Genomic DNA, 27,380 nt, shown 5'->3' on the forward strand with positions numbered 1-27,380 from the left:
CTTTATATTGAAGCTATGTGCCCTACCTCTCTCCATTTCTACGACTTGCTTTAATAAATTACTGTCCAATAAGAACTTTTATGATCTTGGCATATGTTTCCTTTTATAGGTGAAAATAATTGCGTTCCCGGATCACCATGTCCATTCTGAACATGAGAATGAGACTAGCAGAGCCCACAAAATGAGATAGTTTCACAGTGCCTGCACAAGTCCTTCTCATTTGGGTCATTACACCTCCCCCTCCCCCCTTCTTCTCAGTTTCCTGGCATACCTCCAAAAACCCCCATTGCCACGTTCACCCTCACTCAAGCCTACAAAGGTCTGTACTGGCATGCCAACATGCACACATAAACCCCCATGCACAAGCACACAAACACACAGAAGCACGGACACACACATGCATGCACGGACACACACACATACACCACCCTACCCACACTCTGGCTGTTGGGTTGCCATTGAAGTGTGACAGAAGGCACTTGGCAGGTGACACGCACACTCGATGTTATCAGGTCAGGGCCAGAGATTCAGCCACCAGAGTGATGAGAGACTGTCACTCGCACATTGTTTATCTACGCTGCAGGGTGCAGGGGGAGAGAGGGGGAACGAGAGAAAGAAAGAGAAAGGCTTCTACTCTGCCATATATCACTCTATGGGTGAAGGGGAGGAGGGAGAAAGAGAGAGAGGGAGAGAGAGAGATATCTTTCTCACAGTGAAATTAGAAATAACCTAGAAACCTCAATGTCATTCTTTGAAAATTAGAACGCTAATGATTTAACTTAAATGATTTACCTTAAATATCATATTGAAAACCCAGATCTTGTGATACTGGTTGCTGCTAAACTTCCATCTCCACTTAGTTGTGAGCAGAGCAGAGAGAAGGACTCATTGAAAGCATCACTCAACAGAGATGCTCTTCAATCATTTGGAGAAATGTCTGCCGGAGCGGAACGGCAAATTGATGTGGCTTTGTTATCGGGTTTGCCGATTGATTACACCTAGGGGTATAATGAAATAACTAATTGAATGTGTCCTCTCATAAGCGATTTATTTAAACTTACAAACACACCCAATCACCACCCCCTCCTCCCTCTTCTCAGCTGTGAGTGGTTTTTAATGAATGAAGACACTGATAACCTTCACACAACCATTAGCAAGGAGGGAGGGGGGGTGCTGGGGGAGGAGCAATCTTATTGATTAGCTTCAAAATACTATGTTCGAACATCCCCATCCGTCTCCGGCTGATGACATGCTGTATAGTGACAAAAGCAACAAACATGAGTAGCAGTGGCTTGATAGCTTGGGTGGGGAATGATGCTTGCAACGGCAAGGTTGTGGGTTTGATTCTCACTGGGGCCACATACTGTACACTAAGGATGAGAGCTTCACTGAAATGTGACCCAGTATCAATAGTGCCTGACTATTGATACAATCAAACACAATTTGAGAGAGAGATAGAGATAGATAGAGAGAGAGAACCCATTGATTTGGTTATGAGGTCCCCAGTGCCCCTGGCCTCTCTGGTCCCTGGAGAAGGAGCATTCAGTCAAATGAAATTATATTGGTCACTTACACATATTTAGCAGATGTTATCGCGGGTGTAGCAAAATCCTCCTAGCTCCAACAGTGCAGTAATAACAATACAAAACAATACACACAAATCCCCCAAATTAAAAGAAAGGATTAAGAAATATAGAAATATTAGAACGAGCAACGCTTGTGTCCGTAATATAAATGTAAACGATGGGATGTATAGACATTATGGACAGTATATTGATTGAAAGGGTGTGTACAGCAGAAGTTAAATAGGATAGGCATTGAATACAATATATACATATGAAGTGGGTAAAACAGTATGTAAACATTGTTAAAGTGACCAATGTTCAGTGACAATGTACATAGGGCAGCAGTCTCTAAATGCAGGGTTGAGTACGGGTGGTAGCCGGCTAGTAATGGTGACTAAAGTTCAGGGCAGGGTACTGGTGGCCTGGAGATGCAGGCCACCAGTTTTTTTCCTTTGTTTTTTTTATTCACCTGTACTGTCTCCACCTTCGATGGTACCGGGGTGAACAGGCTGTGGCTCGGGTGGCTGAGGTCCTTGATGATCTTCTTGGCCTTCCTGTGGCACTGGGTGCTGTCGATGCATGGCAGGCAGTGTGCCCCCAGTGATGTGTTGGGTTGACCGCACCACCCTCTGGAGAGCCTTGCTATTGCGGACGGTGTAATTGCGGTACCAGGCGGTGAGGGTCTTAAGGGCCAACCCACATTTTTTCAGCCTCCTGAGGTTGAAGAGGTGCTGTTGCACCTGCTTCACCACACTGTCTGTGTGGATGGACCATTTCAGTTTTTCTGTGATGTGCATGCCGTGGAACTTGAACATTTTCAACCTCTCCACTGCAATCCAGTTGATGTTGATGGGGGCATGCTCCATCTCCTGAAGTCCACGATCAGCTCCTTAGTTTTGTTCACCTTGAGGGAGAGGTTATTTTCCTGGCACCACTCCGCAAGGGCCCTCACCTCCTCCCTGTAGGCTGTCTCATTGTGTTGGTGATCTACCACTGTTGTACCGTCTGCAAACTTGATGAATGAGTTGGAGATATGCGTGTCCACACAGTCATGGGTGAACAGGGAGTACAGAAGGGGCTGAGCATGCACCCTTGTGGAGCCCCCGTGTTGAGGATCAGTGTAGCAGAGGTGTTGTTTGCCTACCTTCACCAACTGGGGGCGGCCTGTCAGGAAGACCAGGCCTCAGGTGTACAGGGCGGGGTTCAGACCCAGGGCCCTGAGCTTAGTGATGAGCTTGGAGGGCACTATGTTGTTGAAGGCTGAGCTGTAGTCGATGAACAGCATTCTTACATAGGTATTGCTCTTGTTCAGATGGGATAGGGCAGTATGCAGTGAGATGGTGATTGCATCATCCATGGATCTTTCTTGGCGGTATGCACATTGTAGTGGGTCTAGGGTGTGATCCTAAACTAGCCTCTCAAAGCATTTCATGATGACAGAAGTGGTTGCTTTGGGGCGATAGTAATTTAGATCCGTTACCTACGCTTTCTTGGGTACAGGAACAATGGTAGACATCTTGAAGCAAGTGGGGACAACAGACTGGAATAGGGAGAGATTGAATATGTCTATAAATACTACAGCAAGCTGCTCAGCGCATGCTCTGAGGCCAAGGCTAGAGATACCATCTGGGCCGACAGCCTTGCGAGGGTTAACACGCTTAAATGTCTTACTCATGTCGGCCACGGAGAATTGGGCTGCGTTCATCCACCGCTCAGCCCCCGCTCAGCCCAGTCAAAACTGTTCGCTGCTCTGGCACCCCAATGGTGGAACAAGCTCCCTCACGACGCCAGGACAGCGGAGTCAATCACCACCTTCCGGAGACACATGAAACCCCACCTCTTTAAGGAATACCTGGGATAGGATTAAGTAATCCTTCTAACCCTCCCCCCCTACCCTCCCCCCCAAAAAGATATAGATGTATATCCAGTGGATATCCAGTGGTTGTTCCACTGGATATCATAAGGTGAATGCACCACCGGATATCATAAGGTGAATGCACCAATTTGTAAGTCGCTCTGGATAAGAGCGTCTGCTAAATGACGTAAATGTAAATGTAAATGTAGAATGAGAGGTCAGAGTCCACGTGAGTGGCGGTTGCCCGCGGTGATGACACTGTGTTTTCCTTGAAGCGGGCGAAGAAGGTTTTTAGCTTGTCCAGGAGCAAGGCAACGGTGTCCGCGATGTGGCTGGTTTTCCCTTAATAATCAGTGATTGTCTGGAGTCCCTGCCACATACGTCTTGTGTCTGAGCCGTTGAATTGCAACCACTTTGTCTCTGTTCTGATGTTTTGCCTGTTTGATTGCCTTTCAAGAGGGCATAGCTGGACTGTTTGTACTCATCCATGTTCCCAGTTGCCTTGTCATGGTTAAATGCAGTGGTTAGCACTTTCAGTTTTGCGCGAATGCTGCCATCTATCCACGTTGTTTTGGTTTGGATAGGTTCTAAGTGGGAACAACATCCCCTATGCACTTCCTGATAAACTCAGTGGGTCACTGAGTCAGTGTATACGTCAATGTTATTCTTTCAGGCAACCTGGAACGTGATCAAGACAATCTTGAAGCATAGATTCCAATTGGTCAGACCAACATTGAACAGTCTAGACCAAGGGTACTTCCTGTTTAAGTTTCTGCCTATAGGAAGAGAGGAGCAGAATGGAGGTGTGATCTGATTTGCCAAAGGGAGGGCGCAGGATGGCCTTGTAGCCTTCTCGGAAGGGGGAGTAGCAATGATCCCACATTTTTGAGGAGCGAATAGTGTAAGTGATTTGTTGATAAAACTCCAGTAGCGTTTTCTTCAGATTTGCTTTATTTAAGTCCGCAGCTACAATAAATGCGGCCTCAGGATAGGCAGATTCCAGTTTGAACAAAGTCCAGTGTAGTTCGCTGTCGCAGTGTCTGCTTGAGGAGGAATATACACGGCCGGGACGATGACCGAAGAGAATTCTCTCGGGAAGTAATGCAGTTGGGATTTGATAGTGAGGTATTCCAGATCGGGGTAGCAAAATGACTTGAGTTCCTGTACGTTACCACAATCACACTATGAGTAGTTAATCATGAAACATACACCACCTTTCATTTTCCCAGAGAGTTCTTTCTTCTTGTCCATGTTATGTACTGAGAACCCAGCTGGCTGTATGGATGGAGAAAGTATATACAGAGAGAGCCATGATTCCGTGAAACAGAGTATGTTACAGTCCCTGATCTCTTTCTGGAAGGAGATCCTCGCCCTGAGCTTGTCCACTTTATTACTCAGGGACTGAACATTAGTCCAGAATGGAGTGTTGAGGGTCCTCTCAGGTTCCTGGTGACAGAGCATTAGCCCAGCGTGGAGGGTTGAGGGTCCTTTCAGGTCCCTGGTGAATGATAATTAGCCCAGAGTGGAGGGTTGGGGGTCCTTTCAGGTCCCTGGTGAAGGAGCATTTGTCCAGAGTGGAGGTTTGAGGGTCCTCTCAGGTCCCTAGTGAAGGAGCATTAGTCCAGAGTGGAGGGTTGAGGGTACTATCAGGTCCCTGGGGAAGGAGCATTAGTCCAGAGTGGAGGGCTGAGGGTACTATCACGTCCCTGGGGAAGGAGCATTAGCCCAGAGTGGAGGGTTGAGGGCCCCATTTGGCTATTTATGTATCAAATCCCATCCTGCCTGGTTGAGTGGCTCGCTTGAATGGAGGATGGCCTGAAAGAGCCTGACGTCCATGTTTATCTAGTCCTGATGGGCCGTCAGTATGGCACCGACTCACACACACACATGCACACATTCACGTACGCACTCAGTGGTACATACAGTACATATGCAGACACGCTGACGCAGATATAAACACACTCTGAAAGACACACGTACACACACACGCACTCCATCTACTGACGCTACTGCAAGGACAGGAGCACAGTACACTGAGGAAAAATATTATAGAAGTCACACTACACACACACACAGTCTGGCATATGTATAGACCATCATTAACTAGACCTGCACAAAAATATGACACACACTATGACACAGACAGCAGTTGTCTTGTTACAACGATTATTTATTAAATTTAAAATATCTTTAGCACAGGTTAAAAATTAGACACTTCCATCTACCATGAGCGCCATGGGATTCAGATTCTAACATGGTGGAAAATAAACACTCTTAGAAAACAAAAACATTCTCATCCAACCAACCTTCCTCTTTTCTCATCCTCTGAGAACGTTTCAGTCGCTAGGGCCGAGGCAAATTTGAATTTTTGATAATCATTGCTTGTTTCTCAATATACCCACGCATTGCAAAGACCATACTGGAAACACAGGACTCGTCCAGTCCAAGCTTTAAATGACTAATTCTCCTTGCAAGTAATTAGTAACTAATTAATTACACACTCAATTTATAAGTGAAGTGAATCAACATTACAAAGTTGTTCTCTACCAAGCTTCTTCTGAGCTTTGTTGTAGTATTATTTTGTGTTGTCGTGTTAGAAACATATGTGTACCTTTTAAAAAGCGGCCCACTCTTTGAAGCTGGTGAATTTTCTTTTTGGTTAAATAAATCAAATAAGCAGCTCAATCTGGCTCTCAGATCCTGCCGACTCAACTAGTAGCTTTCAAGCGAAACCGTTTGGCCATGGCATTTAATTGGCTGAATTAGCGACTAAGGATATGTAATAATTCATTTTAGAGTATGTATATGAACGTGCAATGGAGTTGAAATAATCTATGATAAGTATGAGTCAGAGCTTTTCTCCACCCCTCCCCTCGCTCTCCGATCATACCCCGACCTAGACAATCCACTAACCTACGGGAGGTTCATGGCCTATATTGCCTCAACCCTATCTTAACGAACATAATAACAAGTAACAAGTAACATGAGCAGAGCACTGTTAATAATGGCAGGCTATCGCATTTTAAGTATCAGTAAGAAAACATTAACAGCAAAGACATATATCCCCCAGTTTTTGAAGTTGTTTAACAAACTGTATCCATTTTTATAGTTTATTTTTTATTTCATTTTCTTGTTAGATTTTTTCTTCTTCTTCAGTACATGCCAAATGAGAATCTTGGATTACAAAAGTACCTGAACGAATTGCTAGTATATCAGCATGCATAGCTGTTTGGTATTTACATTCTATTTACAGACATGGGCTACAAGGAGGAGGGATTCTACAGCACATCATCTTTCATGTGTTTCATTTACATCTCTAGAATGGTGAAGAGAAAGCAGCTTGATACGGACATATTGCAGAGTACACAAGACATGCACATAAAAGAGAATGTTCTGTCTCTCTCTCAAGTCAGTGCTATCGCATTGTGTAACACTGTGTCTTTCTCGCTCTCTGTCTCTCTCTCGCTCCATCTCTGTCTCTGTCTGTGTTGTGCACCAAACTCTGAGCACAGAGTGATTGGAAAGGTTAATTTACGGTGTTAACCATGCCGTGAAGGGAAAAGCAAATAGCACAGAGTTGGGAGAACATGCACAGCACTGGTGAAGGACATTAAGCTGAGTCTCGCACGCACCCTCCCTCCCTCCCTGTCTCCCTCCCTCCCTCTATCTCTCAGGCGACAAACATTTGGGCCCCCTGTTGTGTACAAAGACGCGGTGGGCCATCACCATCCATCACGGAAGACATATTGACAAGGCCTTCACCAGTGATCAGGCTTTAAGCGGACCATGCCGCAGCAGCCTCACCTCCCTAACATGAGGCTACGCTACTCCACGGGTAATGTGGCTGACATGAGGCTACGCTACTCCACGGCTAACGTGGCTAACATGAGGCTACGCTACTCCACGGCTAACGTGGCTAAAATTAGGCTACGCTACTCCACGGCTAACGTGGCTAACATGAGGCTACACTACTCCACGGCTAACGTGGCTAACATGTCCATCTCCACAAAACAGCCACAGAACAACATGAAATCCACCGGACCATAGGAAGCCTTGACAGGGTAGAAGGAAAGGAAGACTATTGAGTTCTTTAGATACAGCATCATGGGAGTGGACATTTATATAGCCATACATAGACAAATATATATTTTAACATCATTACGTGTAACGTCATATAGGTGTTGTTTGATTGTTGTATTCTGTGGGTTCATGCTGTACATGGAAGACGTGGATAAACACATACATCCTCCCCCAGAGTTTTCAGGTTTGGGGGTTGCAATGCCAACCCTCTTGCGGCTATTGCAGTAGTCATTAAATATATTGCTCAGTTAGTGAGAATAACACTAGCATATAATTATATGTATCTCTAGTCTACTGAAGGTTCTTTGTCTATGGGCGCCTCATTTACAAGCCAGGCCCTAATATAGGCAATCAGCAGCGCTATCCTCTCACTGGGGGTCCTTAAACAGTTGATTTCACAGCAGCGCCTTTGATAAACGAGGGAGGTGGCCTGCCCAGCATGTTAATGGGCCATCCCATAAAGCTTATCTCTGACTGGGGTCACCCAGGCCAAGTAGCAGGGGGCAGATTGCCACGGCAATAAGACTCCGGCAAGCATCGCCGAGGCTTTGACGACCCCTTTGACGATTCCACCACAGCCAACACCACAGCCCACCCCCTTGGACAATCAAAACCTCACCATGGAAGCCCTCATGGGGAATAAGGAAGACGTTTACTACAGTGAAATTGAAATGAGGGGGAAGAGCAAATTAACTTGGGCGGGCGAGAGGAGGTGGGGCTTATTGAAACAGGCTTTAAACCAGCTTTACACCAGGAGCTGTAAATGTTTAATTGTCCTCTAATGGCAATACTTTTAAAACAGATTGGGTAAAAAATCATCACTGCTTGACCTCGAGATTAGGAGGGACATAACCACAGCAAAATATTACCCCTAAAACTAAATAGAGGCCAATCTAAAAGAAAAATGTTTTATTGTGAATATTGGTGTATTGAACTTCATAGTATGTAGCCAATTGGTAATAAAGATTTTATCACAATTATTTATTTGTGGGAATTTAATGATACATGTTGATTGAGTTGGGGGGGCACTCTGTTTTAGGAAACCCTGTGAAAGCGTATGGTTGTCCCGCCATGTTGCTCTAACTCTCTGTATGCTGGGGGGCATGAAAAGGGGTAGGGGTGAAGAGGATGGTTTTTGGGAGAATGTTCTGGACCCTGACAAGGTTTCACTGCTTTAATACAGAGGGATTACACCCATCTCTCAGTGGGGGACACCCTATGCCAACCCCCCTTCCCCCCACCAAAGTTCCCCCAAAACTCCCCCTCTCTGCACCCTAATCCACTTGCCCCCAATGAGTCCTATATGACTCAGAAAGGGCCAGGCACAGGTGGCTGTGACGGTGGAGGGGTGACTCAATCCCTTCTGTGACCACTCTACGCACCTGACCCTGAGTCAGATGGGCATCACGACTCACAGTGACGTAGAATGGGCAGAGCTCCTTATTCCACCTCATTGAGCTGATCTGGGTGCAGCCATTTGAGTGGTAGAATGGTATCCTCTGCAATCAGTGCAGTTCAGGCCTGAGAATTGAAGATGGAATAAAGATTTGTGTGTCTTGGTTTTCTTTTTCCTTCTCCCTCTGTCTCTCTGTTTCTCTGTTTCTCTTTGTCTCTCTCTATCTCACTCTATGTTTCTCTCTGGCTCTCTCTGTTTCTCTCTGTTTCTCTCGGTCTCTCTGTTTGTCTCTGTCTCTCTCTCTCTCAATTATTCTGGCTCGGCTGCAGGTGCCTAAATCAAGCTGTCAGAAAGCAGACTGCACGACTAAACGGCGCAGCCTGAAATGCCACCTGTCCATTGTCTCTGGGCGATTTATTATTCCACAATTTATTTATTTCTCGAGCGGGAACTCAGGTTTTCTAGAAGTTCCCTCCCCTATAACAACCTCAGCCAGGTTTGGGCTTTTATGCATTTACCAACAACCTTTTTATGTTTTATTTTCTTATTTATGAAGTTTATTTGGCAGGGACAATACACAACAAAAACATAAGTCTCAAAGCACTGAGAAAACATGTGTCAGACCAGATTTAGCTAATAGCTAAATATGACACCTCACATGACATATCCGTGTCACCCTAGCTGAACCTTACTGGGAAATCAGGAACAACATTCTCCTTGTAAGCCAATCAGATTTTAATTTTTATTTAACCTTTATTTAACTAGGCAAGATGCTGAGGATTCAGCATTGTTATGGTTATGGTGTTACACAGGGGTCAGTCCCTTGGCAATTACATCACGTCAGGACCATTTGGCTAATCCGATTCTATCCAGACCCCCAAATCTTCTTGGGTGCCGATCCCAGCTCGGTGAGGGGTCAAGGGGGTTGATGTGAGGCTAGTGGGCCCCCTTGAGCCCAATCCAATCGGTTGGTCAGGCTGGGCTTTGGGAGCTTTATCACCATATTAAACCCTCTGTTCATTATCTCAGTAGCCTAAGCCAGGCTCCACCACTCTGTTCTGATGACATTACAGCAGTATGGTAGTCTCATTGTCCCTGCCACTGTGGTACAGCATTATGAGGTTGATTTGACCTGGGACAGCCATGGAGGCAGATGGGGGTCTGGCTTAAAAGAGGGGAAGGTCTATACAGTAATCCTGTGACCTCACTGCCAATACCTTGTCCGGCCTCAGGCCAAAGGTCAGTCTCAGGTCTCAGGTCAAGCCTAATCATCACAGAGCCAACCCAAAAATGACACACAGATACAGACATGCGTTGGAACGTGAGCATGTGTGTGTGTGTCATGTCCAGTCACAACACTGGAAGGTCTCTCTACAGTCCCCCTATGTGACCGTCTGCTCTAACACACCACTACACACCACTACGCCCCTAGAGTCCACAGAATCACAGGAGGCACCGGCTTCACTATTACATCACTGCCATTAGCTAAATGACCAGTCACATTGTCTCTCTTATAAGCTGTTTTCCTCTTCTCTGTCCTTCCCCACTGTTTGCTCTGCCACACCGCCCCTATGTGCACTTGCTCCAATGGGACAGGAGCCTACCCTACACACACATTAGCCAGCTAGCCATCACACTAATGAACTGTATAACCAGAGAGGCATGTACTTATTAACCAGGCATGAGAAGGAGCTAGGTGATAAAACAAATACAGGCCAGCTAAGTTGTTAAGCTACGAGGCCAAAGCAAATAAGGTACAGAGTCTTTATCCTAACAGACACAACACTGGAATGGTCTAGTGGTTTGTTTGTGGATGTGACTTGACACATGCATAAGCCATGGTAGTCACTGCAGAACACTGGCTAGAGGATACATAGGCTTCTAATGAAAGTGGATATGGCTCCCTCCCTCTATCTTTCTCATTCTCCCCCTCTCCACTGACAGTGGTAATTGACTTTCTCTCTCCTCTTGTCTCTTGTTTGTGTGGCCGTGCGAAGGACTGACAAATGACCCACCAAGCAGCCTGATGGCCCTATATTACCCACTCCCCTATTTGCTTAATCCAAAAACAAGATTCTGGGTCCGTTTCACCTCTCTCTCTCTCTCTCTCTCTCTCTCTCTCTCTCCAGGGAGATTGATGGAGTGCTTCACCTCAATAGCTTGCCTCCGTCTGGGATAGGGGGAGAAAGGGAGAAGAGAGGAAAGAGCAGAAAAAGAGGAGAAAAGGAGAGGTGAAGCGAAGAGAGGAAAGAAAATGGGAAAGGTGATAGAGAGAAGGAGGAGGGAGAGGAAAGAGAGGAGGAAGGGGATTGAGACAGAGAAGACATATGAAATAAGGAATGAGCAGTGAGAAGAGAGGAGAGAGAAAATAAAGTAAGAGGGGGAGGGGTGAGCCTGATTAAATGCAGGGTCTGTGTATGTATTGGAGTGGAGGAGAGAAATAAATAAAGGAAGAGGTAAGGGGTGCCCAATAAGGGGTAAATCTGAATCAGGACAGCACTCTATCCCCCCCTCCGTCCATCCTCCCAAATATCCCTCATGTTAATATACCCCCAGCGTGGCACTCTGGGTAACATAACTTTGACCTGTGAATACGCTAACAACTTATTTTTTGCACACTGAAGAATCCATTATTTTGCAGATCTGTTTACATACAGTCCGATTGTTTAGATTAGTCTGAGTGTGTGTACGGGTGTGTGTGTGAGTGTGTGTGTGTGTGTGTGTGTGTGTAAGTGTTTGTGTATAAGAGCATGTGTGCATGCGTGTGACTGTGTGAGCGTCTACAAAAACCTGTGAATAACACTGAGGCTTCTGGGAAATGTTGTGGTCAGGGTCATACTCTGATAAAACGGCATGTGTGCAGTCTGCTAGTTTATCTCAGTGAAAAACACACTAACCGTGTTCTTCAAACAGGCGAGGGGGGATCACAACTGTCTCTGTCACTTATACCTTCTTTAACTCCTCAGAAAAATGGTTTTGCTTCATATTGGCGAAATCAGAAAGCTTCAAACTCGGGAGGACATCAACAGTAGCTCAACGTGATGTCTCCTGCCGTGTGTGTGACTGACATCTTCATCCTTTAATATGTTTCTGCCTAACAGATCTGCATTAACTTATCACCACAGAGCCAGGTAGCAGCGCCGCTCCCATCCTCCTTTTGATGTTGTGTTTGTGTACGCGCTGACCGCAAGGACGGGCGCTAATACACACATCAAACGCCTTTTACTACTACTGCTTCCCCACCAGGCAGGCAGGCAGGCAGGCAGGCGCACGCACACACACACACACACACACACACACACACACACACACACACACACACACACACACACACACACACACACACACACACACACACACACACACACACACACACACACAGACGGGGGAGAAGGGAAGAAGATGGTTTACCAAATTGAACTGGTTTCTATCTCTACTCTACTTTCCTAATGGGGCCAACTCTTCCTTAACTGTCCCTGGTCACAGTCTATGTCCATCCCTCTCCGTCTCTGATGTCTTCCCATTGTTTAATCCACTGTTAAATATTGTTTTGGGTTTGGTAATACTTTACACTGGAGAGCCACTGTACATGATTCACTTGCATTGATTGGTCTGTGTATAATTTTATGAAACATACAATATAAGCCAATGTAAACCCAAATAGTTGCTTCATTATGATGTCTCTGCCATACCATCAACACCCCTGGCATCAGACCTGTCATCACCGAAGCCCATGAATCCTCATCAATCCTCATCAGTCCCTATGTTAAAGCCATGATTCATCAGTCAGTGAGCACTGCTATTGTTAGATGATGACAGCAGAGCAGATCAGAGCAGAGTCAGGTTGTGTGGAGGCCCCCTCCATAGAGGGGCTGAAGCACGTGGAGCCCAGCCCAGGGAGAGTGCAGCTGCACTGGGGAAGGATAAAGGAATCGCTGGGGTGGAAGGGCAACAGGTATTTAACGGCTAGCCTGAACATCTGGTTAAGCTTAGAGCTATTGTTCATTAACACAGAGTCAACGCCAGATAGGACGTGAGGTCAAAGGGCTGTGGGGAAGTGGCACTAGCTGGGGTGGAGGGGTCAGTGAACTCTGTGGCTGAAGGGTAGGAGAGAAGTTGTGGAGATGACCTGAGAGAAGAGCAGATTTTGTCTGGTCAGATCTAGCTGAGAGAATGTTGGGTTTTGTCTGAAATGCTGCCCTTCATTCCTAAATGTGGGAACCATTTAACTTCAACATTGTCACATTGTTTCCTTGTTGTCTCCTCTCTGTCACTCTACATCTCTGCTGTTCTCTCTCCTCTCTGTCAATCTACATTTCTGCCATTCTCTCTCCTCTCTGTCGATCTACATCTCTGCCTTTATCTCTCATTTCCTCTGCACTCCTCTTTTCCTGTATTCCTCTCCTCCCTTGTTCATCATGCTGCTAGGCCCTGGCAGTGCTCTTGACTCATTGAGATGTGTAAATCCCTTTGACATAGGATGAATAGACAGTTCCTGGCAGGGCGCCCCACGCCACTTTGTGCACTGCCACTTAATTGGAGCGCCCCAGTTTGCCCTCCCTCCCTCCCCTTGCCCCCTACACCCTCCACACCCCCTGCTCTCTCACTCTGGCCAGGTTCTTTCTGACATCAAAGGGGGGGGTTATGCATCCCATCAAAGTGCTTAAAACCCATTCAGCTCGGTGGTTTTGCTTAGGAGGTCCTTTTTAAAAGGAACAGTATTTCCATCACATTATATTTTCTGTCATTAAGGAAACTTAGAGTATGTACCCTGAAAACATAGGATAGAGTGCTTCCATCGGATTAGAGAGAGTGTCTCTTCCTCTGTCTGAATCAACGGCCACCAGCCTGTCTACGGTAGGTATTATGATCACAATGCATATTTTCATCAACATGTCAACATGTACTACTTACAGCTGAGGGTTCTATACATACAGAATATACATACATACACCACTGTATTCCACTTGTCTCCCTTTGAGAGTGTTTATGTATGTGTGGGTGGGTGTATGTGCGTGTGTATGTGTATGTGTTTGTTTGTTTTTAACCGTCACGATGAGCGTCCATCCGTAACGTTTATAAACAGATCAACTGGCGCTCGCCTCACGAGTCTCTGGGATGGGCGAGAGGAGGAGCAGAGAGGATTGTGGGAGCAGGCGAGGGGCTGTTTAGGTATCAGGTTTGTCCTGGAAGCACATCGATAGGTAGAGGATGCAAGAGGATGAAGATGCTTTCAGGTTATCTTGCGTGCGTTGCGTTCCATGCACAGTATCCTCTCTTGCACCACCAGCTGTAGTTTGTCTGGTTGTTGTTATGTCTTCAGTAGACCGTTTGAGATAGGTCAAAAGTCAATATGGTTTCTGCAACCTTGAAATCATACTGTGATGTTCCGTTCTCCTTGTTGGTCATACAGAGAAGCCCCTGGGTAAACCATGCCAGGTGATGTGGGAGAGAGAGATAGAGACACCTGCCTTAGCTGAGGACATGTGTTGCCCTATGAGAGATCCATGAGAGAGGCCACAGTACAGAGCCCAGAGGGGCCATTGGTACAAGCTATTCAAAAGGGATGAGGAAACAACAAAGAAACAAACAAAATACAAGATTGGCCCCCCACGGATCTCAGGTTGACACATGACATAGATGCAGCGGGGCCCCTGCTGAGGATACTATAGTATGTTTACTCTCTAAGACTTTATTCTGGGTTATACCTTCATAATATAGTCAACGCTATATGACTCAGTCACAGGCCCATTGTCTTTATAGACAGAAATGTTTCCCTAATATGTCTGCAGGTATTCAAATAATACAATGAGCTATTACTTGCATTTCTATGCATTTAGTCAAATATACAGGTCAACAAAATGCCCTACTTGGTATACAGTAAGTTAATACTGCCTGGTAAAGATAGGAATCTAGGATTAAAATGGTGTAATTGTTGTACTATCCACAATTATGAGTTTTGTGATCTACAAGCATACTGAGGAATACAGTAAAGTCAGATCCATGCTATAGTACATCACTCATGTCCATTGGAAAGGAAGACTGGTTCATTATGCAAATAGTATACATTATAGTAGTCTTACAGTCCAACTAACTCCAACATGATACAGGAAGTAAGTTCTCTAAAACGAGGAACATATTGTCAATGGTAGTTACAATGACCTCTGATAGGGAAGATAGAGTAAGGGATTTCAGAGGGAGGAGGTGGGTTGCTTGTGTATTTTATCCTAAATCAGGACCACTGGATTTGGACGAGTCTTCTTAGTGGAGGATCCCACTTGGGGGAAAAGGATTTAGATGAACTACTTACAGTAACATGCATCAAAGTTTGATTCCCCCCCATACAAAGGAAATGGTTTCTCCCATAATATTCTTCTGATGTTGTCAATCATCTTGATTCATCATTTGAGTCAGTGTTTTGTTTGTTTTTGTTTTTGTTTTCTTACAAAAAAGCTGGAGGTAAAATAGCGGAGAGGGAAGTGGGAGTAGGAAGAGGCTCTGAAGCATTTCTCTACAAGGTTTTTAGGGGGTCTTTTCTTCTTCTCCAGTGAAGTCATCTTTAAATGTTGTTGTGCTTTGTGAGGTTCCTCATGCCATTGGTCAGTCACTCTTAAGTCATCAGCGTTCAGTCGCCAGGTTATCTGCAGACATGGAGAGAAAACAATAGAGAGAGATGGAGAAGGAAAGAGAGAGAGAGAGAGAGAGAGAGAGAGAGAGAGAGAGAGAGAGAGAGAGAGAGAGGAGAAGGAAAGAGAGAGAGAGAGAGAGAGAGAGAGAGAGAGACAGTAGAGGTCATTAAATGTGTATGAGTCAGACCACCCATTTGTGTGTGTGTGTGTGTGTCCCCCCCCCCCCCACACACACACACACACACACAAACAGACACACACCATGACTGTTAGTGAAAGAGCGAGAGGCCCGCATCGAAGGGACCCCACCATAACCTCCACAGACACTGGGCCCACCATGTCACAGCCATGACACAGGCTGACTCACTGTTATTTGGGACGGTGGTGCCCTTCCTGGTGCCTGTGTAAAAACAAAGGGCCGGTGACCACCCTGTGAGTGTGTACGGTCTGACTGCATCGACGCTGAGATTCTGAGCGACAGCGGTGGCTGCATGGGGGGTGACTCCTTCATCAGCTTCAATTAAGGCCAGAGAGACAGAGATGGCTACAGAGGCCGCTCACTAACAGCACGGATGAGTCTAACCTCTGGATTAAACACAACCCCTCAGTCAAAGATCACTCTCTGGGTTTGAGTCTTTAGAATAATATTCATGAAGTTTATAGTTTTATGAGATATTCATCTCTAGAATGCATCCTACAGTATCTATTTGGTCAGTTCTGATGTCCTTGAGCCATTATTGAGCCACACAAAAAAAACACTTGAGTATACCAAACATTAAGAATTAAGAACACCTATCAATTTGTCGGGGCATAGACTCTACAAGGTGTCGAAAGCTTTCCACAGGGATACTGGCCCATGTTGACTCCAATGCTTCCCACAGTTGTGTACCATTCTTGATACACTCGGGAAACTGTTGAGCGTGAAAATTCTAGCAGCGTTGTAGTTCTTGACAGAAACTGATGCGCCTGGGACCCACGACCATACCACCTTTAAATGCACTTAAATCATTTGTCTTGCCCATTTAACCCTCTGAATGGCACACAATCCATGTCTCAATCGTCTCAAGGCTTAAAAATCCTTCTTTAACATGTCTCCTTCCATTCATCTACACTGATTGAAGTGGATTTTACAAGTGACATTAATAAGGGATCATAGCTTTTACCTGGATTCACCTGGTCAGTCTGTGTCATGGAAAGAGCAGGTGTTCTTAATGTTTTCTACTCTCAGTGTATAACAACATGACCAACAACAAAGGGATTACACACAGGCCCACGGTGAAGGAGCACTACACATCAATAACTGACACATCAGTTCCTTTATCTAACCTGTGTTTACTCTCTAAAGCCAGTCCGTCACGCCACTGTGAGAGAGTGTTTTGGGTTGATATTTTGCTGAAAAAACGCTTGAAAGGTTTCCTACCCCCCAGGTAGAGTAGAGGTTTGGGATGATTAATACGGGCTGTGTGTGGGTGGGCCATTAGACAGAGAACACAGCTACCTGGCACTGGAGCTCCATTTACTGACCCTAATGCAAGGACAGGAGAACAGTACACTGTGGAAAAATATTAGAAGTCACACACACACACACACACACACACACACACACACACACACACACACACACACACACACACACACACACACACACACACACACACACACACACACACACACACACACACACACAGCTATTCGAAACAACTCTTAGCTAAAATCCTAGGATCCTAAAATCCCTGTTCTCGTTATGATAACCTATAATGATGTGGTTACTGTATACCATGTGTGATATTTAAGCAATAAGGCCCGAGGGGGTGTGGTATATGGCCTGTTCTTATACTCGACGCAACGCGGAGTGCCTGGACACAGCCCTTAGCTGTGGTATATTGGCCATACAGTATATCACAAACCCACGAGGTGCCTTAATGCTTTTAGAAACTGTTTACCAACGGAATTAGAGCAGTAAAAATAAATGTTTTGTCATACCTGTGTTATACGGTCTGATAGACCACAGCTGTCAGCCAATCAGCATTCAGGGCTCAAACCACCCAGTTTATAATTTAGCTTTAATCTCAGGTGGTAATAATTATCACTGCCTGCCTCCCATCTACTTTCATCATCATCTCTTTACATTTTCCAAAATGGTCAGGCATGATTTCCTACATGAAAACAGGAGAGAGTAAGGCCTCAGTGTGTACTACCATATCAGTATGTCCCGGGTGAGTCACTTGTTCACAAACAAAGCCTCTCTTTCTCCGGCTGAGGCCCAACATACGCAGGTGGTTCAGGGCAGCACACACACGTGGCCTTCCCTGTGAGGATACAGTGTGTACTGCTTACATACCAGATTCAGAAAAAACAACTACTGCTTTGTCCCAGTACAGAAGGGTGATTCCTCACAAAACTAGAATAAACAGGACCCATAGAAAGGTCCTTTGGAGGAAGTATTGTTGACATATATTACATTTGTATCTTAAAGCATAATTGATAAATAATGAACTGAAGTTGGAACACTTGTGGCATTTTGGGCTGACCCAGGCCTCCTAAATAAAGTAATTTTCTGTTCTAGTTTTGTGTGGAATCACCCAGTAAAGTCTCCATCCAGTAACCTCACTGTGCTGTATCCATAGAACTAGATATCACAGTCACTGCCCCAGGGCTACACTCATGCACTCTGAGAGAACCAACACAGTCCTAAATACACCCCTGGCTAAGAGGTAAGCTGCGTCTGGGAGCAACAAAATTCTCTAGCAGTGTGAACAATACAGCTACCCAGTGATGGGAACAGTGGGCCACTCCGCAGCACCAAAGCCAGGTGTTAGCACTTGAGTTCGCTTGCCTCATCAATAATTGACAGAGGCAAACCAATCAGAACAATTTGCTCCCCACAACGAAGTGCTAGAGCAGGCTCACACCGGCGAATAATTAATGAGGCAATTAGCAGAAACGGTTAGACGGTTAGCCTCTCGCTAGCACCACTCCTCTGACACTACGCTAAGCTGCACCAGGTCCTGTCATAGACACTGTTGACAGAGTGGTCCTGGTCAACACTCAGATAAGGAGAGAGGGAAAGCTGCAGAATGTAATGATGTGCTGCTGAAGCCACTGGGTAGAATGTGAGCTGCGTTACAGAATTAAATGTTGTCAATGTGTTGCACAGGCCTCTTTAGGAGCACACTGCAAATCCGTCACCATGGGGGATTGACCAGTATTGGCCGTTGCCGTGGAGAGGGCCAGCTGGAGCTGTTTCTATGGCTATTCCGGTGTGGGAGAGTCTTTATGGACAAGGATAACATCGACCCGGGTGACATCGCTCAAACATTGGGGAAAACAACAACAAAGATGGCGTTTCTCTTTGAAGGCCAGGGTCCAGGATTGTTGTTTGACAGAGAAATCAAAGTCCTGAGGGAGCTGCTCGCGAAGCCTGATTGAGCGGCCATATTGGAACCATTTCATAGCTAATCAATGCAGCTCTCTCTGCTCTTTCAGCTTTGGGTCCAGTTAAGGCTCAATTAAACTAGTAACCTTGATCTGAGGAACAAACCATGCAAACCTTGCACAGCGCAAAGATTATTCCCAAACACACACATATTCACACACACGTCACACACACACGCAAATATACTCACATATACGTAATACCAACAACAAAAATACTATATACTATACTAATTGATGTCCATTTTGTTTAGTTCAAATGAAACACTGAGGAGATGAATAGTAAGTTGTTTACTCATACTCACTCATGGCTTTTCCCCTTTGAAAAAGACAAGCTTTCCCCTTAATATCTCGGCTTTCTAATCACCTTAATGCAGTCTCAGGTTCAATATATCTCACTGATGGAAGGATTAGGAAAGGAGGGAGAAAATGAGAAAGGCAGAGAGAGAGAAAGGAGAGAGAGAGGAGAGAAACAATTGCTAACAAATATATTTGTTTCCCTGCGTTCAAATTTATTTCATACTTCACATTTGTTATATTTGTATTTTAGTAATTGTTTTCTTATTTAATGTAGCATTTTATTGGAATTAGACTGAGATAAAAACTCATAATTCTTTTACACAGCTGAACTGACTTCCTCAGTACATAATTTTAAAACATATTTGTAATGTAATGTCTTCAACCTACCTATGCAGCATATTCACTATTAATCATCATAACTATTCCATAGTAACAACTTTGGAGCAGTTTTATCTCCTTACTTGATTTACATAGTCCTTAAAGGGGCAGCGCAATTATGTTACAATTGATTGGTTGGCCTGTCCACTGGCATGGCTGATATTGACACTTGTAGACAGTTACTGTCTGTTTAATGATCACTATTCACTTTTATAGCCCTCTCTGGACCACGTCACTAATAAATATTTGCAAAGAGGAAATTTTCCATATGTCTTGAGAGACCCATAAAGCTGGCACCTATGTGTTTTGAGATTAGCATGTAATTAAAATAGTAAATCAATATTTATTAAGCTCTGTTGCAAAACAAATGAGAATTGTTGCAGGGTCGCCACTGCCTGCCGGGGCCAAGAGAGCAACGATTCCTTTTGCCGTTCAACTCTCTCTCTCTCTCTCTCTCTCTCTGTCTCTTATACTAGCAGCTTCATATAAAACATTGCAGCATAAAATGCACCCACTATGACCTCATTTCATTTATAATGACAATGTAAAATGCATACATCACCTTTCTCTCAATCAATTGTTGAAACAAATGTAATAATACATTTGTGTGTGTGTGTGCGTGTGTGTATGTGTGTGTATGTGTGCAATCGTATGTGCAGGTGTGTGCATAGCTATACTGTATTTGTGTGTATGCTTTAGTCTGTGTGTTTGTGCTTGCGTCTGGACGAGGGGGGGGAGCACTTGAAGGTGAGCTCTCTCTCTCTCACTCGTCCTTCAGCGCTTGTTGTTCTTCTGTAAACGGAGTAGCTGAGAATAACTCTGCTCACGTTACACTTCACTGTGCATAAAACCATCTCAGCAGCGCTGGCTGCTCACTGTCACACGGTCTGTCTGTCTGTCTGTCTGGAGCACAGCAGGGCAGACTACAGTAGAGAGAACCCAGGGTGAGGTCAGACAATCCTCCCCTACTGTACCCAAAACCCAGCTCAGCTAAGTCAGCCCTCCAAGGCCCCACTTCCAGCCCTAGTCACGCAAACCCAAGACTAATGGGCCTAAAATAACACTGTGACACCTCCACCTCCTATTTCAGACACACACAGGTGCACAGAGGCGGACACACACAGGAACACACAGAGGCGCTCTCACACATACTGGTGTGCACACACATACAAACACCTACCCACTCACGCACAAACACACATACATACACACCCACACACTTCACCTCAACGAGACCCTCTTCCCCTTTTCAACCACAGATATAAAAAGGTGAGTGCAGACTATCTATCTCACCACACTTTCTACATGGATAGCAAGTTAAGGTACTGGAGAAAGCAAACAGTTGTAAATAAATACAACCCCTTTTACCTCTGTAGGCTAAGATGCACAGATTATAGTAGGAATGGCTGCTACAGTGTCTAGCGCTATATATCTACTGTACATATGCTATGCAAAAGAGAAAGAGAAGCCAATAAAATACTTAATGGAGCACTCCTTTTATTGTTTAAAAATTGCTCTACATTTTAACGGCTGAAGAAAACATTGGTCAGATTCAATTATGCATTAAAAAAAATAAGTTATGAGCTGGCGGCTAAATTATTGATGCTGGCATGGATAGTGGCTCGGCGTTGCCAATGTGTCACCGCATTTCTGCTGACGTTTCTTCCTGTATTGATAATTTTTCATCTAAAAAGGTCCATAAAGTCTTGATCTGTGAAAGATGGCAAGTGGCCGGGATATCCTGTAATAAGCAGATTGGAGAAATGATACATAATTATTGGAGGGAGTGAAAATGGGTTTGATATCATATCTAACATAAAACACTGGACGTATGAACTGGACTTTTTTGTCACAGTCTGAGGATTTAAACTAAATCAATTGAAACCACTTAAATGTTCTTTCGACCGGATGTGTTATTAATTTGTCTGCATCATGTCCAGTGTGCCACATTTACCAGAAATCTTGAGGCACAGTTAGGGCTGTGGCGGTCACACAATTTCGTCAGCCGGTGAATGTCATGCAAATAACTTTCACTTTCACGGTAATACAGCCTACATCTTCACAATAAATCCATAATTTATTTTAGACAGGTCTAAAGAAGCATGATATAAAGAAAATGTAGTCTATTTCAGAAGAACAGAATAGCCTACTCTGAGCTGTCCTTATGTTAGGTCCTGATCTGGCTATGCCAAATGGCTGTGGGCTACATTAGTTCATTTAGCAGACAAGATTTGCTTATAATTCCATAGCATTATTTTATAGAATGAAGAATACAATTGAACAAAGCTGAATAAAATATAAATATTTTCTCCAAATGATTTGAGGGAGTGCACACGCGGCTATTCTGTGTTGAGCGGTTATCAAAGAAATAGGTACTCCTATATGCTTAATTTAGAGTTATTAATGTAACTTTAGTTGTTCTACAAACTTTGGGCTATATGTTTTGATGTTCAATACATTGTAAGGCTGCATTATGAGTCTCTAATGATGATTTGAAAAAAGTTGCTTGAAAGGCATGAACTCTACTTTGTTTTTTTTTTACAATTTGACAAGCACTTGATAATCCTCGAATTTCACGGCGGCATCCCCTTTGTGGCCGCATTGCACCCTAAAAAAATCTAGGCCTTTTGCGGCCGGGAGTGCTGCCTTGTGCCCTTCTCCCTGAGTGTGCTGCGCAATACGAAGCGCCTCACATGGCTCTCCGTCACGTGATCGGGTCTTTCTCACAGGCTATAAGTGAAGACAGACACATCGGGGACGCAACTGCGAGCGTCCTTATCCAAATCCAAGGTACATATTGAAGATATTGGAAGAACGGTCCACATTTATTAGATTTTTGAATACATTTGCATTGATGTCAGAGTGATTAGAGGGACAATAGAGTGCTGAGTACCAGGCAGTTAGCAAGTTAGGTAGGCTACTAATGACCATCAGCAGCATCAGAGCTTGGAGAAGCCTAATTACTGTGACTAAACGGTCATGTGGAATTTGACTGCAATTCATGACTTGTGACTGCCGGTGTGGCGGTAATACGGTCACTGTAACAGCCCTAGGCACAGTAATGTAAGCCATTTTTACTTCTCACCACCTTGTATCACTATAAACGCACCAGATACCACATGGAGGTGGTGTTATATCATGCCCACACCATTGTTACGTACGTGTGTATGTGTTTGTGTGTTTAAAAAATCGAAGTGGGTTGTTGACTGTCTTTGCCTTGGGACTGTCCCTCTCATATGCACACGGATGTCACACTTCCTGCGATGCAAATGCCTGTGGTTTAACTGCAGATAGCCACCAAGTACAGAGCATCTGTTTCTCTGTCTTCTTTCTCTCTCTTTCTTTCTGTCTCTACAAACACACACATGCATGCATGCACGCACACGCACGCACACACACACACACACACACACGCACACACACACACACACACACACACACACACACACACACACACACACACACACACACACACACACACACACACACACACACACACACAATTCTGGTGTTTTAGCACAACTACATACGTCTTTAAGTTGAACTGCATTTTTTTCTTCATATTTGTTTTTACTTGAATACAGAAACGTAATGCATTCTACACAAAAACTGTTCATGAATTAAATTGCAGAAGTGTACAATAAAATGATTTCTCCTGTTTTGGCATTGTTCCTGTCCCTGATCCAAAGATGAATGAAACGTGCTGGTGGGATGTGATGTCCGGAGGCAGAAAAACACAATTGAAAGATGAGAAAACAAAAGAGAAATAGACGAGTGCGGCCGGCGTACGGCTGCGATGAGAACACTGTGCTCTTTTCCACCCTACAAGGTTAACGGAACAGAGGATTCGACTTGTGGAAAATTCCAGATGACCTTCTGCTTATCTGAGTCTTATTTTGCCGTAACGCTCCCTTGCCTCTGTTCAGTGGCTGTGTTCACAGTGCTTGGTGTAGGTGTTGGGGAGTGAGTGACCCAGAGGCCTATGTAGGAACACCTACAACCAGCCAGAGATAAGAGTTGCCTCAGATAAATATCACAGCTCATTACAACCAAGGAAACTGCACACAGCCAAAGCCAAAATGGCAGGGGTTTGACACACAGCTCTGTTCATCTGAAAGGTTATGATACTTCTCAACTTTCCATTTTAAAATATCAAGCTCAGAAGGGAAAGGTACAATTAAGTCAAATTGAGATTATTAGGAGAAAGAACAAAAGCTAGTGCTGAAACCCTTTCTGGAGACATAAAAAACACATCCACGTCCCAATCAGGTTTTCCTCTGCCCCTGCTATGGTAGACTGTAGAGGACTGTCCCTCCACTGATCTGGGCTCAGCGAGCAGTGAACCAGGCCCTGAGTCGCTGTCCTGTGTGACTCATGTGTTTGTACAATGGGAGGTAGAGGAGAGCGAGGTGGGCCTGTGTGTGGCTGTTAGTCATCCATCTCATCGCCAGTCCGCTCATCTCTCAACACATAACCCAAACACTGTGTGTCAGAGACTCAGACCTAATCAAACACACATGGAGAAGAAAGCACAACCACTCACACATGCATTTACATCTACATACAATTAGCTCCTGTAACACATTATGCAGGTCTGACAGTTTATAAAATCTATCTGCACTGCAATAATGACCTTAACGTTAATGTTTCAAGCAATAATCTTACATACATTTGATTACAGTATCTTACGTTACTACAATGATAAACCCACAAAAAACTCTGCACGGCCTTTGCAGAGCAGCCGGTATTCGGTGTGTGGAAATGTTCAGCTAATATGTTTGGTGAGGGAGGGGGAACTACACGGGACTTATCTTCCCTAATTCAGGAATATTTTGAAAGTAGAACACTCTGGAGAAGTGTGGTTCTGTCGGCCAGACTAAATGTACTGTTAGTGAGACCACAGAGAGCAGAGACACACATTACCCAATCAGATCCTGTATTTTTAGAACACAGTAACAATGAGCTCCGTACCATAGATCATAGAGTGTAGCACGCCCACTTGGTGTTTCACAATCTGCAGTTGTTCACCAGTGTCTGTTCGGAAACATACACACCGATGTAGACACACACACGCATAAACACACAGATTCACAAGAACGCACACAGTACGCACGCACGCACGCACGCATGCACACACACACACACGCATGCACGCATGCACACACACGCATGCACGCATGCACACACACACACACACACACACACACACACACACACACACACACACACACACACACACACACGAAATACGCTCAAATCAACGAATGGATATGTGCTCATATTGATGTGTACACGTCTAGTATAGATTACTTCTCCAACCGTAATAACATTTTACTGCCCAGTGAGTCTAAAAGAAGTTCAATTTTGAACATTTTAATTGCAGGAATTCTGCTAAACTCGGAAAAGATTACTATCAGAATGAATGCAAGAAATGCTACCTTATGTGCATATTTCATGCATTTTGTTTCAACCGCTGTGGTTTCTACATCAGATGAACAGTATGAGTTGCAAAAGTGCATAAAATGAACTAATGGCCGAATCATGTTTTCTTATTCATAGGTTTAAGGCCAGGCACCACACCCTAATAGGGTCAATTTTAACCAGACACAAATATACATTTTTGTATATAAAAACATGAAATGTTGTATTAAAATATGCGAATTAGGCAACATCTAATTAAATATGCGCATATTTGCACCTCACGCAAATACCTTTATTCTGGACACTGGATGAAGTCAGACTAAATATTTTGGTTTCGTTTTGTTAAGACACTGCAGGACCGGACTGTTTGTGGATAATTCATTTTTCAGAAGAAAATGTAAATATAGAATAAAACATTTACAACATATCAACAATGACCTATGTTACAGTATACGTCTGGGGAATACGCCTAAGTATAACCACACAACATTTGGTGAATGCAGATGCTTCTGAGTCTGAGAAAAATTTGTTGGCGTTTGGGAAGAGTCTGACTTTTGGGAAATGGCAGTCAAAGACAAGGACACTGAATTTAGACACTGAACGCGAACGATTTACCTGTACTTAGTCCCAATCACCATCTCTTTAAAGTCATTGACATACAGTCCAGTTTGTAACATTCTCTATGAAATGGGCTTTTAAATGATTTGTGATTCAATGTAGTGAGACTTTGAAATTATGGATGTATGCCCATTTAAAAGTGGTTACAATTCATGACATTTTGATGACGGTAGTATAATAATCCAATCATACTACTTTTTGAAAATACTAATATTGATTAACCTAAATACCAAAACATCTCAAAATTGAGAAGTAGATGACCATAAGTGCACTTCATATCTGAAAGAGTTCACCTAGCGAAAGATCTAACAAAAACAAAACATTCAATTCAATCAAACGTCGGGACCGTCATCAGGCTGTAGACTAGAGGATGAGGAGTTTATGGGACAAAATATCTGTGAAATTACATCTTAATTTCCATTCTTACAATACTATTGTTGATGTCCTGATACTACAGTATGGTTGTGACCCGGCACCTGAATTGAACCGAGTGGAAATATTTATAATTTCAATTTGGGAACTAAAATATGTCAAGAAGCCGTCCAGCTCTAAAACTCCACAACACATGAACCGTGGAACCTTCTCAAAAGGCACTTTGTTAAAATGAAATTGTGCGTGTCATAATAAAACTGTTGAAATATATAATTTGGAGATTGCTCATAGGTTGTTAGCATGGCCAGTACACAGAATGAGTATCGTTGTGAAATAAGTCAATTATATTGGCTTATTGCTCATTGGCCCTCTTGAAAATCTAAACCAGTCTCACAGTCAATGACCCATATGCAAACAATTACCCCATTCCACACAGTGCCTCATTTCCCCATACAGGCTAGTCAAATCTGGGCCAGTGATTTCTCTTTTACTGAGGATTCTCCAAGCATGTTGTGGTCAGAGTGGGAAAAGAAACCTTGCTCTTAAAAAGTAGCACATGAATTCTGAGTGACTGTTATGCAAACGGATAATAATACATTCTCTGATATCTGGATCAGTGCTGTTTTCTGATGAAATTCCTGCTGACATTTTTTTTGTTCATTTAATTTGTGAAAAAACAATACACTAATCCAATTTTTTATGCAACAATTTACCATTTAACATCCCTAAAGTATTATACTATTCCCTTGCCTCTCTGAGAATTAAGCAAAAGTCAAATATTACATGAAAGGGGAGAGAGATAGTGAGAGAGACAGGGTAAATAGAAAAGCTCAGAAAAGAGAGAGGTGGAGAGAGGAGGAAAAGAGAAAGTAAGATTGAGAGCTCACAGAAATGTGATCATTCGTTTTGGATGAGCGATCCATCACTCTGCTTCTCTACGAGAGAGAGAAAAAGAGAACAGCAGAACGAGTGCGGGAGCACGAGAGAGAGAGATTAAGAGGAAAATAAAGGATATGTGTAACTCCTTGGGAGCGGAGTGGAGGCCTGGGTTAGGGCAGTTGTAATGAAACATTAATAATATGTCTTAACACGCTCGGCTGCATAGCGCTACGCGATGCCACGGTCGTCAAGGTCACAGTTACCGTGGCGCTACTAGGAGCTGGAGGTTGCCGTGGTATCTCCAAGGTACCACAGAGTGAGACAAGCACAGGTCACGGACACGTCTCTGTTTAACATGCCCTCCGTGTGAGTGAGTGGGTGTGTGTGTGCATGTGTGTGTGTTTGACTGTGATCATGGCCAGTTCAGTGTGATCTCTTTGTCACCATGAGTC

General features: G+C 44.1%; 1 protein-coding gene across 1 annotated transcript in view; it reads right to left on the minus strand.

Annotated features, from left to right (window-relative positions):
• Positions 1 to 5,572: 5,572 nt before the first annotated feature.
• Positions 5,573 to 27,380, minus strand: part of mafa (MAF bZIP transcription factor a) — a 125,293-nt gene continuing 103,485 nt past the window's right edge. The window contains exon 3 of the mRNA XM_014175861.2: positions 5,573 to 15,537. The gene's annotated coding sequence lies outside the window, so the exon portion shown is untranslated. The remainder of the gene's footprint in view (positions 15,538 to 27,380) is intronic.

The sequence above is a fragment of the Salmo salar genome, chromosome ssa26 (assembly GCF_905237065.1).
Source record: "Salmo salar chromosome ssa26, Ssal_v3.1, whole genome shotgun sequence".
NCBI lineage: Eukaryota > Metazoa > Chordata > Actinopteri > Salmoniformes > Salmonidae > Salmo > Salmo salar.